The sequence below is a fragment of the Myotis brandtii genome, unplaced genomic scaffold (genome assembly GCF_000412655.1).
Source record: "Myotis brandtii unplaced genomic scaffold, ASM41265v1 scaffold204, whole genome shotgun sequence".
Lineage (NCBI taxonomy): Eukaryota > Metazoa > Chordata > Mammalia > Chiroptera > Vespertilionidae > Myotis > Myotis brandtii.
The window spans coordinates 358,109-370,393 of NW_005357599.1; the positions used below are offsets into that span (position 1 = coordinate 358,109).

At 38.8% G+C, this 12,285-nt stretch overlaps 1 long non-coding RNA gene across 1 annotated transcript in view; it reads right to left on the reverse strand.

Annotated features, from left to right (window-relative positions):
- The window catches only part of LOC106725950, an 11,105-nt gene extending 946 nt beyond the window's left edge, over positions 1-10,159 (reverse strand). Inside the window, exons 1-2 of the long non-coding RNA XR_001361965.1 lie at positions 10,148-10,159; positions 4,591-4,601 (exon numbers count right to left, since the gene is read on the reverse strand). This is a non-coding gene — a long non-coding RNA (uncharacterized LOC106725950). The remainder of the gene's footprint in view (positions 1-4,590; positions 4,602-10,147) is intronic.
- Between the last annotated feature and the right edge of the window lie 2,126 nt (positions 10,160-12,285).

Below are 12,285 nucleotides of genomic sequence, written 5' to 3' on the forward strand. Positions count from 1 at the left end.
TTGAAGAGACTATCTTGACTCCCTTGTATGTTTTTGCCTCCTTTGTCAAATATTAATTGAGCATAATGGCTTAGGTCGATTTATGGGTTCTCTGTTTTGTTCCATTGTCTATATGTCTGTTCTTGTGCAAGTACCAGGCAGTTTTGAGAACCATGGCTTATAATATAGCTTAATAACTGGTATTGTGATCCCTCCAACTTTGTTCTTCTTTCTCGAGATTGCTGTCACTTTTTTGGGTCTTTTTTATTCCAGATGAATTTTTGGAAAGTTTGTTCTAGGTCTTTGAAGTATGCCATTGGTATTTTAATGAGGGTTGCATTGAATCTATAGATTTCTTTGGGTAGTATGGACATCTTAATGATGTTGATTCTACTAATCCATGAACACAGTATATTCTTTCATTTGTTTATGTCTTATTCTATCTCTTTTTTCAATGTCCTGTAGTTTTCTGAGTACAGGTCTTTCACCTCCTTTGTTTAGTTTATTCCTAGGTATCTTCATTTTTTGGTGCAATGGTAAATGGGATTTTCTTTTTCCTCTTTCTGTGAGTTTATTATTTGTGTATAAAAAAGCCATACATTTCTGGGTGTTAATTTTTATCCTGCTACATTGCTGAATTCATTTACTACTTCTAGTAGTTTTTTGATGGACTCTTTAGGGGTAACTATGTATAATATCGTGTCACCTGTGAACAATGACAGTTTTACTTCTTCTTTCCCAATTTGGATGCTTTTTATTTATTCTTCTTGTCTGATTGCAATGGCTAGTACTTCCAGGACTATGTTGAACAGGAGTGGTGAGAGTGGGCATCCCTGTCTTGTTCCTGTTCTTAGGGGAAATGGTTTTATATTTTGCTCAATAAATATGATGTTGGCTGCAGGTTTGTCATATAAGGCTTTTATTATGCTGAGGTATGATCCCTCTATTCCCACCTTGCTAAGAGTTTTTATCAAGAAAGGGTGTTGGAATATGTCAAATGCTTTTTCTGCATCAATTAATATGATTACATGATTTTTGTCTCTCAATTTGTTTATGTAATGTATCACATTTATTGATTTGTGGGTATTGTGCCATCCTTGCATCCCCAGAATAAATCCCACTTGGTCATGGTGTATGATCTTTCCTAATGTAATGCTGGATCTGATTTGCTAGAAATTTGTTGAAGATTTTAGCATCTATGTTCATCAGGGATATTGACCTATAATTCTCTTTCTTTGTAGTGTCTTTATCTGGTTTGGGGTTAGACCAATATGTTCTCCCATGCAGTGGTTTCATAGAATGCTGGTTTCATAGAAAGAGCTTGGAAGTGTGCCTTCCTCTTGAATTTTTTGGAATAGTCTGAGGAGGAGAGGTTTTAGTTCTTATTTGAAGGTTTGGTAAACTCCCCTGTGAAGTTATCTGGCCCAGGGCTTTTTTTTTTTTCTGGAAGTTTTTTGATTACTGCTTCAATTTCCTCCATAGTTATCAGCCTATTCAGATTTTTTTTTAATTCTTTCTGGTTGAGTTTGGAAAGTCTTATTTTTCTAGGAATATGTCAGTTTCTTCTAGGTTGGCCATTTTGTTGGGATAGAGTTATTCATAGTATTTTTTTTTTTACAATCCTTTGTATTCCTCTGATGTCTGTTGTTATTTCACCTCTTTCATTTCTGATTTTATTTATTTGGGTTCTCTCTTTTTGCTTCTTGGTGAGCCTGGCTTGTTATGATTTCCATCTTCTTGAATTTGAAGAGACTTTGCCTGTGTCCTAATATGTGGTCTCTCTTTGAAAATCCCATGTGCACTTGAGAAGAATGTATATTCTGTAGCTTTGTGGTGACATGTTCTGAAGATATCTATTAAGTCCATCTGATCTAGTGAGTCATTTCAGATTGCTGTTTCTTTGCTGATTTTTTGTCTAGAGGATTTATCCAGTGATGTCAATGGGGTATTAAAATCCCCTACTATGATTGTATTGTTGTCAATCCATGGTGTATGATCTTTCCTAATGTAATGCTGGATCTGATTTGCTAGAAATTTGTTGAAGATTTTAGCATCTATGTTCATCAGGGATATTGACCTATAATTCTCTTTCTTTGTAGTGTCTTTATCTGGTTTGGGGTTAGACCAATATGTTCTCCCATGCAGTGGTTTCATAGAATGCTGGTTTCATAGAAAGAGCTTGGAAGTGTGCCTTCCTCTTGAATTTTTTGGAATAGTCTGAGGAGGAGAGGTTTTAGTTCTTATTTGAAGGTTTGGTAAACTCCCCTGTGAAGTTATCTGGCCCAGGGCTTTTTTTTTTTTCTGGAAGTTTTTTGATTACTGCTTCAATTTCCTCCATAGTTATCAGCCTATTCAGATTTTTTTTTAATTCTTTCTGGTTGAGTTTGGAAAGTCTTATTTTTCTAGGAATATGTCAGTTTCTTCTAGGTTGGCCATTTTGTTGGGATAGAGTTATTCATAGTATTTTTTTTTTTACAATCCTTTGTATTCCTCTGATGTCTGTTGTTATTTCACCTCTTTCATTTCTGATTTTATTTATTTGGGTTCTCTCTTTTTGCTTCTTGGTGAGCCTGGCTTGTTATGATTTCCATCTTCTTGAATTTGAAGAGACTTTGCCTGTGTCCTAATATGTGGTCTCTCTTTGAAAATCCCATGTGCACTTGAGAAGAATGTATATTCTGTAGCTTTGTGGTGACATGTTCTGAAGATATCTATTAAGTCCATCTGATCTAGTGAGTCATTTCAGATTGCTGTTTCTTTGCTGATTTTTTGTCTAGAGGATTTATCCAGTGATGTCAATGGGGTATTAAAATCCCCTACTATGATTGTATTGTTGTCAATCTCTCCCTTGATATCATCCAGAAGGTTTTTTTTTTTTTAATGTATTTGGGAGTTCCTGCATTGGATGCATACATGTTTACCATAGGTATCATCTGGTAAATATTTTTCTATCCCTTTACTTTCAGTCTGTGTGAATCTCTGTTCTGAGTTGGGTCTCTTGTAGACAGCATTTGTATGGGTCATGTTTTCTTATCTATTTAGCCACTATTTGTCTTTTGATTGGAGCATTTAGTACACTTATGTTATTATTGATAGGTATTTGTTTGTGCCATTTTTATTCTTTATGACTGTATTCCTTCTTCCCTTCTATTTCTTCTTTTTACAACAGTCCATTTAGCATTTCTTGCATTGCTGGCTTGGTAGTGATAAACTTCCTTAGCCTTTTTTTTTGTCTGTGAAGCTCATGATTTCCCCTTCAATTTTGAATGATAGCCTTGCTGGATAGAGTATTCTTGGATTCAATCCCTTGCTTTGCATCACTTTGTATATTTCATTCCATTCCCTTCTGGCCTGAAATATTTCTGTTGAGAAATCATTTGATAATATAATGGGAGATCCTTTGTAGGTAACTCTCTGTTTCTCTTTGCAGCCATTAAGATTCTCTCTTTGTTTTTAACATTTGCCATTGTAATTACAATGTGTCTTGGTGTGGGTCATTTTGGGTTCATCTTTTTTGGGACTCTCTTTGCTTGTGTGACTTTTTCTTCTCAATCAGGGAAGTTTTCTGTCACTATTTCTTGAAATAGGTTTTCTAATCTCTGCTCCTCTTCTTTTTTTTAAAATATATTTTATTGATTTTCTACAGAGAAGAAGGGAGAGGGATAGAGAGTTAGAAACATCGATGAGAAAGATCGATCAGCTGCCTCCTGCACGCCCCCCACTGGGGGTGTGCCCGCAACCAAGGTACATGCCCTTGACCGGAATCGAACCTGGGACCCTTGAGCCCACAGGCTGACGCTCTATCCACTGAGCCAAACCGGTTCGGCCTCTGCTCCTCTTCTTGTCCTTCTGGCACCCCTATATTATACATATGTTACTTCATTTCATGTTGTCCCAAAGCTCCCTTAGGCTCTCCTCCTGCTTTCTTTCTTTCTTTCTTTTTTCTAATTGCTGTTCAGATAGGGTGTGTTTTTCTACTCTATCTTCTAACTCACTAATTTGGTACTCCACTTCTTCTATTGTGTTTTTATAATAGATGTATTATTTTTATTTCCTCTTGATTTTTACATAAGTTGTTGATTTTCTCATCCATCTGGTTTATGAACTGCATGACTCTTACTCTGAATTCTTTTGCTGACATATTACATGCCTCTGTTTCATTTAGTTCCTTTTCTGGGGATTTCTCTTTTTCTTTCCTTGGGGGATTGTTTCTTTGTCTTCCCATTTTTGCTCTCTCTTTCTGGCCCTGGGCACCCTGCTTGGCATTTGAGAGGTTGAAGACACTATCATGGAAATGGTCCTGAAATCATTAGCCCACAGGCTGGGTCTGCCTTGAGCCTCGCATCTTTATTGTCTCTGCTCTGAGTTGTATCCCCTTCTCTGACATATCTGGTCCCTCAGTTGTCTGCTTCAGATGTTCTGGGTGGTGGGAGCACATGCACAGTTTCTCTGGCATGGGACTCCCTGTGAAGACCCAGAGCCCTCTGGTATGCAATTTTCTGTGCAGCCCCAGCACCCATAGCAGGGTGGCACCCTAGGTCCCTCTGGCAGTGCACTTTTGGCACTGTTGTGTGGCCTCTGACTAGGCATACCAGTTTGCCTTGATAGCACTCTCTTGTGGCCTGGGGTGAGAAGTGTACTGGGTCACTTGGGGTAGCCCCTGCAGGACTGTCCCAGGGGCCAGGGAGAGAGGGTGTGGGTTGCTCTGGGTGGCACAGTCAGAGCTCCCCTGTGGCCTGAGTTGGGCATGTTCTGGGTTACTCCAGGTTTCCCTGACAGCAAGGCCCTGGGCTTGGGGTGGAGTGGGCGCTGGTTTCTCTAGGTCACACAGTCTTCATTTTCTTGTAGCCTGGAGTGAAACACGTGCTGAATTGCTCCAGTTAATCCTTCCTCAGTGTGGAGTGGGTCATGTTTCCCTGAGTCACTCAGTTCATGCTTTCCTGTTACCTGGAGTGAGGTGTGCATTCGGTTGCTTCAGAAAGCCCCAGCAGGACTGTCCTGAGGGCCAGGGTGAAGCAGGTGTGGTTGGCTCTGGGTTGCTCAGTCAGAGCTCCCCTGTTGCCCTGAGTGAGGCATGTACTGTGTTGCCTTGGGTTGCCCCTCCTGGGCCAGGGTAGAGCAGGTGTTTGTTGCTCCAGGTCACCCCAGCAGGGCTGTCCAGCTGGTTGGGGTGGAGTGAGCAAAGGTTGCACAGTCCCTGCTCTCTTGTTTCCCAGAGTGGGGCATGCTCTGGGTGTTCCAGGTTGCCCTGGCAGCAGGTTCTGAGGCTCAGGGTGGAGCGGGCACTGTGTGGCTCTGGGTCAGGCTAGCAGCTCAGTTCTAGGGTCCAGGGTGGGGGTGGGGCACAGGATTCCCCCTGGCTTGCATTCATTGTGGGGTCTTGGAGCCAAACCTAGGATGCTGGGTCCCAGTGGGCTGGTGAGGATGCCTGGTGCAGGAGCTCACTCAGCATGTGCTCCCTGCAGATGTCTGGGAGCCTGCTGGGAGGTCCTGTGCCTCTCACTGATGGGACATGGTGGTAGTTTCACGTGGGTTATGGCTGGCAAGTGGTGTTCTCTAGGTGTCCTCTGTCCTCTTTATTGAAAATTGCCTCATCAGCTTTGTCTAATTTGTTAATTCAGGTGGATGTTCTCCAATTTAGTTGCTTTTATGGCCTGGCCTTAGGAGGAGGTGCAGAACACTGCTGCCTATTCAGCTGCCATTTTTTATTCCTGCCTTAAATTGTTTTTTAAATATGAGTCTGAAGCTTTTACAAATTCACCTAATTGAATAGGGATAAATCAAGAAAGCTCCTAGGCATTTTACACACATAAACACACACATAGGTACACATAAAATTTGTTTTTAGACTGTTCGCATATAAGCAATCTCAAAACACCACTAATGAATGTGATATAGCAGGTTTAAAAGATGAGTATTCAAGCCCTGGCTGGTGTGGCTCAATTGGTTGGGCATCATTGCATTCACCAAAAATTTGCCTCTTTGATTCCTAGTCAGGACACATGCCTAGGTAGTGGGTTTGATCCGCAATGGGGTGCATGCAGGAGGCAGCCGATCCATGTTTTGCTCTCACATTAATGTTTCTTTCTCCTTCTCTCCCTTCCTTTCTCTTTAAAAATAAATTAAAAAGAGTATTCAAAAATATATAATTATAGAAATAATTCATACAGTTTATGATTTATCTTCTAGAGTATTTTTCTCCACTAATTTTTTTTTACTTATAACAGATGATCATATCTATAGGTCATATATCTATATTCTTAATCAGCACCCAAAAACTCATGATTTTTGATGAAAAAATCATATTTTAAGTATTAGGAAATATTTTATGAAGAAATATTTGATATCTACAGATTTACTTATAACCATAGATAGTATATTGCTCATGCCGATATATATTTTATATACAGTTTCTCCAGGTCAACAGGATAACAGCTCTATTTCTTTGCATGGGATAAAAGGCTCTCTTCAGTCTGGTCCTGCTTGTTTTTCTACCCTTCTCTCTCAACATTTGTTCATTATATGCTTCCCACTTCAGTCATGTGCAGCTACTTGTGGGTTCCCATTAAGCCATGCAAGTTCACATTTTTATATCTTGCTCTTTGTAATCTTAGAAAACTCTTGTATTCTTCAAGATTCACCTCAAAATGCTATTCTATGTTTTTTTCTTCTGTTATTCCAAATATTTTTATGTGTAGCCCAATTGACATCTATCTGCCTTTGTTTCCTTAATAGTGTCTGGTCCATACTTAACTGGGAGTGCCTCTAAATCTTTGCAACTTCAGCTCCTGAGAACAGCACTGTACGCAGTCAGTGTAAAAAGATAAAATGACATTGAGGTAAGTAAACCAGATACTTATCTCTTAACATGATTGCCACTGGTAAATTTGGATGTGATTGATTTAGAATATGTGATGTTTAACCACCTTCATGTAGAAAATTTTTCTTTGGATTGACCCTAAAGTTTTATATTTATCTTTGCAAGCTTATACACTTTCAGATATGTAAATGTCACTTATGATTTGCTAACTATTAAAATTTAAGCTCAAGTTCACTAAGTCAGGAACAACAGAATGAGATGATCATATATATGGATGGTATATGCATAAAATATATAATTTGTATATTGTAAAATATACATGTGTAATACACATATATTATATATAAAATATCTACACATATTACATATATATACATACATCACCTAATGCAGTGATGGCGAACCTTTTGAACTTGGCGTGTCAGCATTTTGAAAAACCCTAACTTAACTCTGGTGCCGTGTCACATATAGAAATTTTTTGATATTTGCAACCATAGTAAAACAAAGACTTATGTTTTTGATATTTATTTTATATATTTAAATGCCATTTAACAAAGAAAAATCAACCAAAAAAATGAGTTCGCATGTCACCTCTGACACGCATGTCATAGGTTGTATATTTTTTCATAAACTTGTATTTCTGATAAACTTATGGGAAGTAGCTTTATTCAAATTATAAAGTTATAGAAAAATAGTGTTCAGGATATAATAACATAGAGACTGTAAATGTGGAAATTGATGAGCTAAGGGAACCGTAATAGAGGCAGTGCTTAACAGATTGTGAAGATAGAGGCAGATATAGATGAATATAGTACAGTATTTTTCATAAATATACCTAATGCTTTTCACAATTTTCACATATTAAAATTCAGCACATTGTTTAAATGTTACTAAATTTGCTCTTAATGATACTTATATTATGGTTTGTAACTATTGTCATGTATGATACTGTGTCTTTAATTGTTTTAATCCAAACATTCCTCTTCAATATCCAGATATTTCTCTTAGGTTAAAAACTTGGAAGTCGATATAAACATTCTGTCATTACAAATAACATAAAGTTGCTCTGAGCTAATTATGAAAAACATTCTCAATTTTATTTAAATTAGTGGTTTCCAAATGGAGATGGTATACCCTCAAAAAAGACATTTGATAATGTCTATTTCAGTTGTCACAACTTGTGGAGGAGAAGCTACTGACACCTAGTGGGTAGAGGCCAAGGTGCTGCTAAATATCCTATGCACAGGACAAGGATTATTCAACCCAAAATGTTAATATCCACAAGATTCAGAAAGCCCACTTTAAATAAGTGTGTTCAGTTTACATATAGAGAATCATTTAAGATCATTACAAAAAGTAGCCCAAATTTTCATGTGACCTAAGCATTATTAAGCAGAATTAAGTTCTGTCATAATTTTTATTCTTAAAAATTATTGAAAAAAACTTTTAAAGACTGCACCAAGGTGATATTTTCCATGTTTTTCTAAATTTATAGATTTTTGGTATCTAATGATATGCTAATAATTATTTACATTGGTATCAAATCCTTTTGATCAGGATCACAAGAGGTGCATAATACAATAAATTAGGCTTGTTCTGTGTGCAGCGGGATAGGTTTCCATAGAGGACCCAGAGCCTGTGTATTATAATCCACTCTTTCCTGAAAACCTCTTATGAAAAGGCCAAAATAGAATTTGGGGATAATCTAGCTTCCCTGACTTTTCTAGGCAACATTCTAACTAAATTATGTAATATAAACAAACTAAGAAGACATTATTAGAAAAAACATTTCCAACCTTCTTTAGTATCCAGTTCAATGTGATTGAAATGAGAGAGTTTATAAATGAGAGAGTTTATAGAGAATCATTTAAAGGATCACTGTGATATTCTTAATTTGCTCTCAAAATAAGATGTGGGATGAGATGTATTAAACTAAATGGTTTTTTTACCATGACACTAAAATGTTTGAATAAACTCAAAAAGTTGCTCTACTGATTCCATTACAAGTTATGTCTGAACTATTTGGGATAAAAAGAAAATGTTCTGAATCTCAGTCTCAATACATTTATGATTAACTTATTTTTTTCTTTTATTTTTTTTATCCTTACCAAGGATATGTTTATTGATGAGAGAGGGAGAGAGAGAGAGAGAGAGAGAGAGAGAGAGAGAGAGAGAGAGAAACCTCGATGTGAGAGAGAAACATTAATCTGCTGCCCCCTATATGCACTTGGACCAGGTATCAAACCTGAAACCTAGGTTTGTGCCCTTATCTGGAATTGAATCCACAACCTTTTGTTGTACAGGATAACACACCAACCAACTGAGCCACCCCGTCAGGGCTATGATTAACTTCTTAATTTATTAAATGTGGAACCAGCCAAATTTTTAATTCCCTTTGAGGTCTATTTCTGTGAAGAATTTTACAAAGTGTACATATAAATGGTACATATATGTCTGATATATATATGTATGTGTGTATATAAAGCACATTTAAATGTATACAAATATATATAATAAACTTTAATCTATATAAATAATAAGCATATAGCAAGGATGCTATAGATTACATCATATATATGTATTTATATACATATATATAATTTTACACTGTAGTGTTGTTAGCGATTTTCTTTCTTTCTTTTTGCCTTATCATGCCCTCTAAGCACACAAAAAATGTCTGCACAGTCTTTTTTTCTTTATATATGTATGTGTTGGTGCAAAATAAGGTTGGAGTGGTGAATAAAGTTAGATCACACAGGATGGTATAATTAACATGAAAAATCTAAAGTTAATGCTGAAGAGAGGGGTCATATTTAGAGCAGTGAGACCAAATAGGATTATGCTGTCAGGTAAGAGATGGAGAAGGAAAGACAGAGAGATAACTGAACAGAATTATACATAGGAAGCATAGTGAATACAAGTTCTGATAGTATGTGTATAGAGAAATAGGAAAGCAAAAGTTTTGAATGACTCCTCGTTTGGAGTTCTAGAATCTGCATAGAACCTGGTGCCCTTCTGGAGACAGTGAGAGGAACAGGAAATGGGCAGGGAAATACTGAATTATGTTTCTCACAATTCAAAAGTGAGATTTCTCTGGACAGTTAGTAAACATAGAACTATTCAAGTTTGGGGGGGGGATCTGGGGCTTGAAATATAAAACTGTTACCAACTGACACCTGCTGGGACCTTGGTTCATCTCATAAAGAATTTAAGACCAACGAAAATGAAAGTAAAGCAAAGTAGGTTATTGAAAATACACTCCAAGCAAGGAGCGGATCAGTCCAGAGAGACAGTGGCCCCAACTCCCTGGGTTATTTGGTTTAAATAAGGGATCTTCTGGGTGGAAACTTTCATTTGCATCCAGGGATGATTGACAAAAAATGGTTATATAACTATATTTCTTCTGTGCATGCCCTTACCCATAATGCACACAGAAAAACCTCTGTGGTGTGTGTGTGTGTGTGTGTGTGTGTGTGTGTGTGTGTGTGTCAAAATTGCAATGCTAAGTTTACTATAATTAGTCCAGGGCCTAGTAAGGTCGAATTGAGGTCATGTGGTCTTCCTCTGAGCCTGTGCCAAGAACTGGCTGGGAGGGAACCTCCCTGATGTGGTCTGCTTCAGAACTGCTGGCTGCAGGGCTGCCCACAGAGAGGTGGTCTGAAGGCAGTGTTGGTCAGGCCCCTGTCAGGACCCCAGGGCAGGCCCCACCCCAGCTGCTCACGTCCAGTTTCCTACCGAACACAAATACTCATTATAAGCATAGAAGTGACATTTAAAGTGGCAGGAATAGATGTGACTGCAAAGGGAAAATGGCTTATAGAAGAAGAGAAGAGGCCTGGTTGGGATTCCTAAAAACTACAAGCATTTAGGAGCTTTCATTCTTAATCTTTCTGTTACTTGTCATTTCTTCCCAGGCACACCTTCTCCCTCAGGATACTCAGAACACCACATCACATTGGGCTGCTTCTACTAATCCTTACTAAATTGTGTGTTAGTTTATGCGATCCTTCCCAAATTACAAAAATGCTTTAATCCAATTAATTATGTACCAAAGAATGTCCACTGTAGGTGAAGTTATTCCCCAGAGGATGGGCAAGAGAATAATTCTACTCATAACTCTGGTTAACAACTCTCAAATCCTATATAATAAAGAGGTAATATGCAAATTGACCATTACTCCAACACACAAGATGGCCACCCCCATGTGAACACAAGATGGCCTGCAGGGGAGGACAGTTGTGGGCGACCAGGCTGGCAGGGGAGGACAGTTAGGGGTGACCAAGCCAGCAGGGGAGGGCAGTTAGGGGCAATTGGGCTGGCAGGGGAGCAGTTAGGCATTGATCAGGCTGGCAGGGGAGTGGTTAAGGGGTGTTCAGGCGTGCAAGCAGAAGCGGTTGGGGGCAATCAGGCAGCGGGCAGGCAAACAGTTGGGAGCCAGCAGCCAGCAATCCTGGATTGTGAGAGGGATGTCCGACTGATGCAGACAGAAGCAGTTGAGGGCAATCAGGTTGCGGGCAGGCAAGCAGCTGGGAGCCAGCAGTCCTGGATTGTGAGAGGGATGTCCGACTGCCCGTTTAGGCCCTATCCCACCGGGCAGTTGGACATCCCTCAAGAGGTCCCAGATTGGAGAGGGTGCAGGCTGGGCTGAGGGACACCCCCCCTGCCCCCGTGCACGAATTTCATGCACCGGGCCTCAAGTTATACTATAAGGGAATCTGAATTCTCTGTGGGGAACATAACCTGTCTGCTAAGTGTCAGCATAACCACTTGCAGACTTTCAATGAAGTCAGAGAGTAGCATTATAATGGGTGTATGATGGCTATTCTCATTCATTATTCTTTTTACTCTATTTAGAGCCCCATATCATCTTCCAGATTCCCTCCCACCTCACTGGACACACCATCTCAGTAACCTTGGCTGGTTTCTTTTTCACTTCCCCAAATAGTCCTCTCCTATGGCTATGGGTACTCCCTAGCTACATGACATTCTGTATCCCCAGGGCTTTAAATAGCCTCTACTACATGGTGACAACTTCCAAACTTATAGTTCAACCTTCTGGCACCTCTCTTTATCACACATTACTCCTCCAAGTTCCAGTTCATATAACAACTTCTTTCTTAAAGTCACTACTTGAATATCTAGTAGGTATCACAGATTTAACATATCCAATACATAATTTGATTATACCATACCCCCACACAATTTTCCCAATATCAGTAATAGTCCTGCCATTTACCTTGTAGCTCAAGCCAACATACTGAAGCATCCTTGATTTGTCCCCTTTCCTCTCAGTCCACATGCAACTGATCTACCTTTGCTATTGTCTTAAAATTCAAAATATAGTCTCAATGTAACTAATTATTACCATTTCCACTCTAATCCTTCCTTGTCAGGGATTTGTAATAGCCTTCTAACAGGTATCAACTCATCTCCCTTCTACCTACTTCCTGTCAACATAACCCAGTTCATTTCTTCTTCAGGGTCTT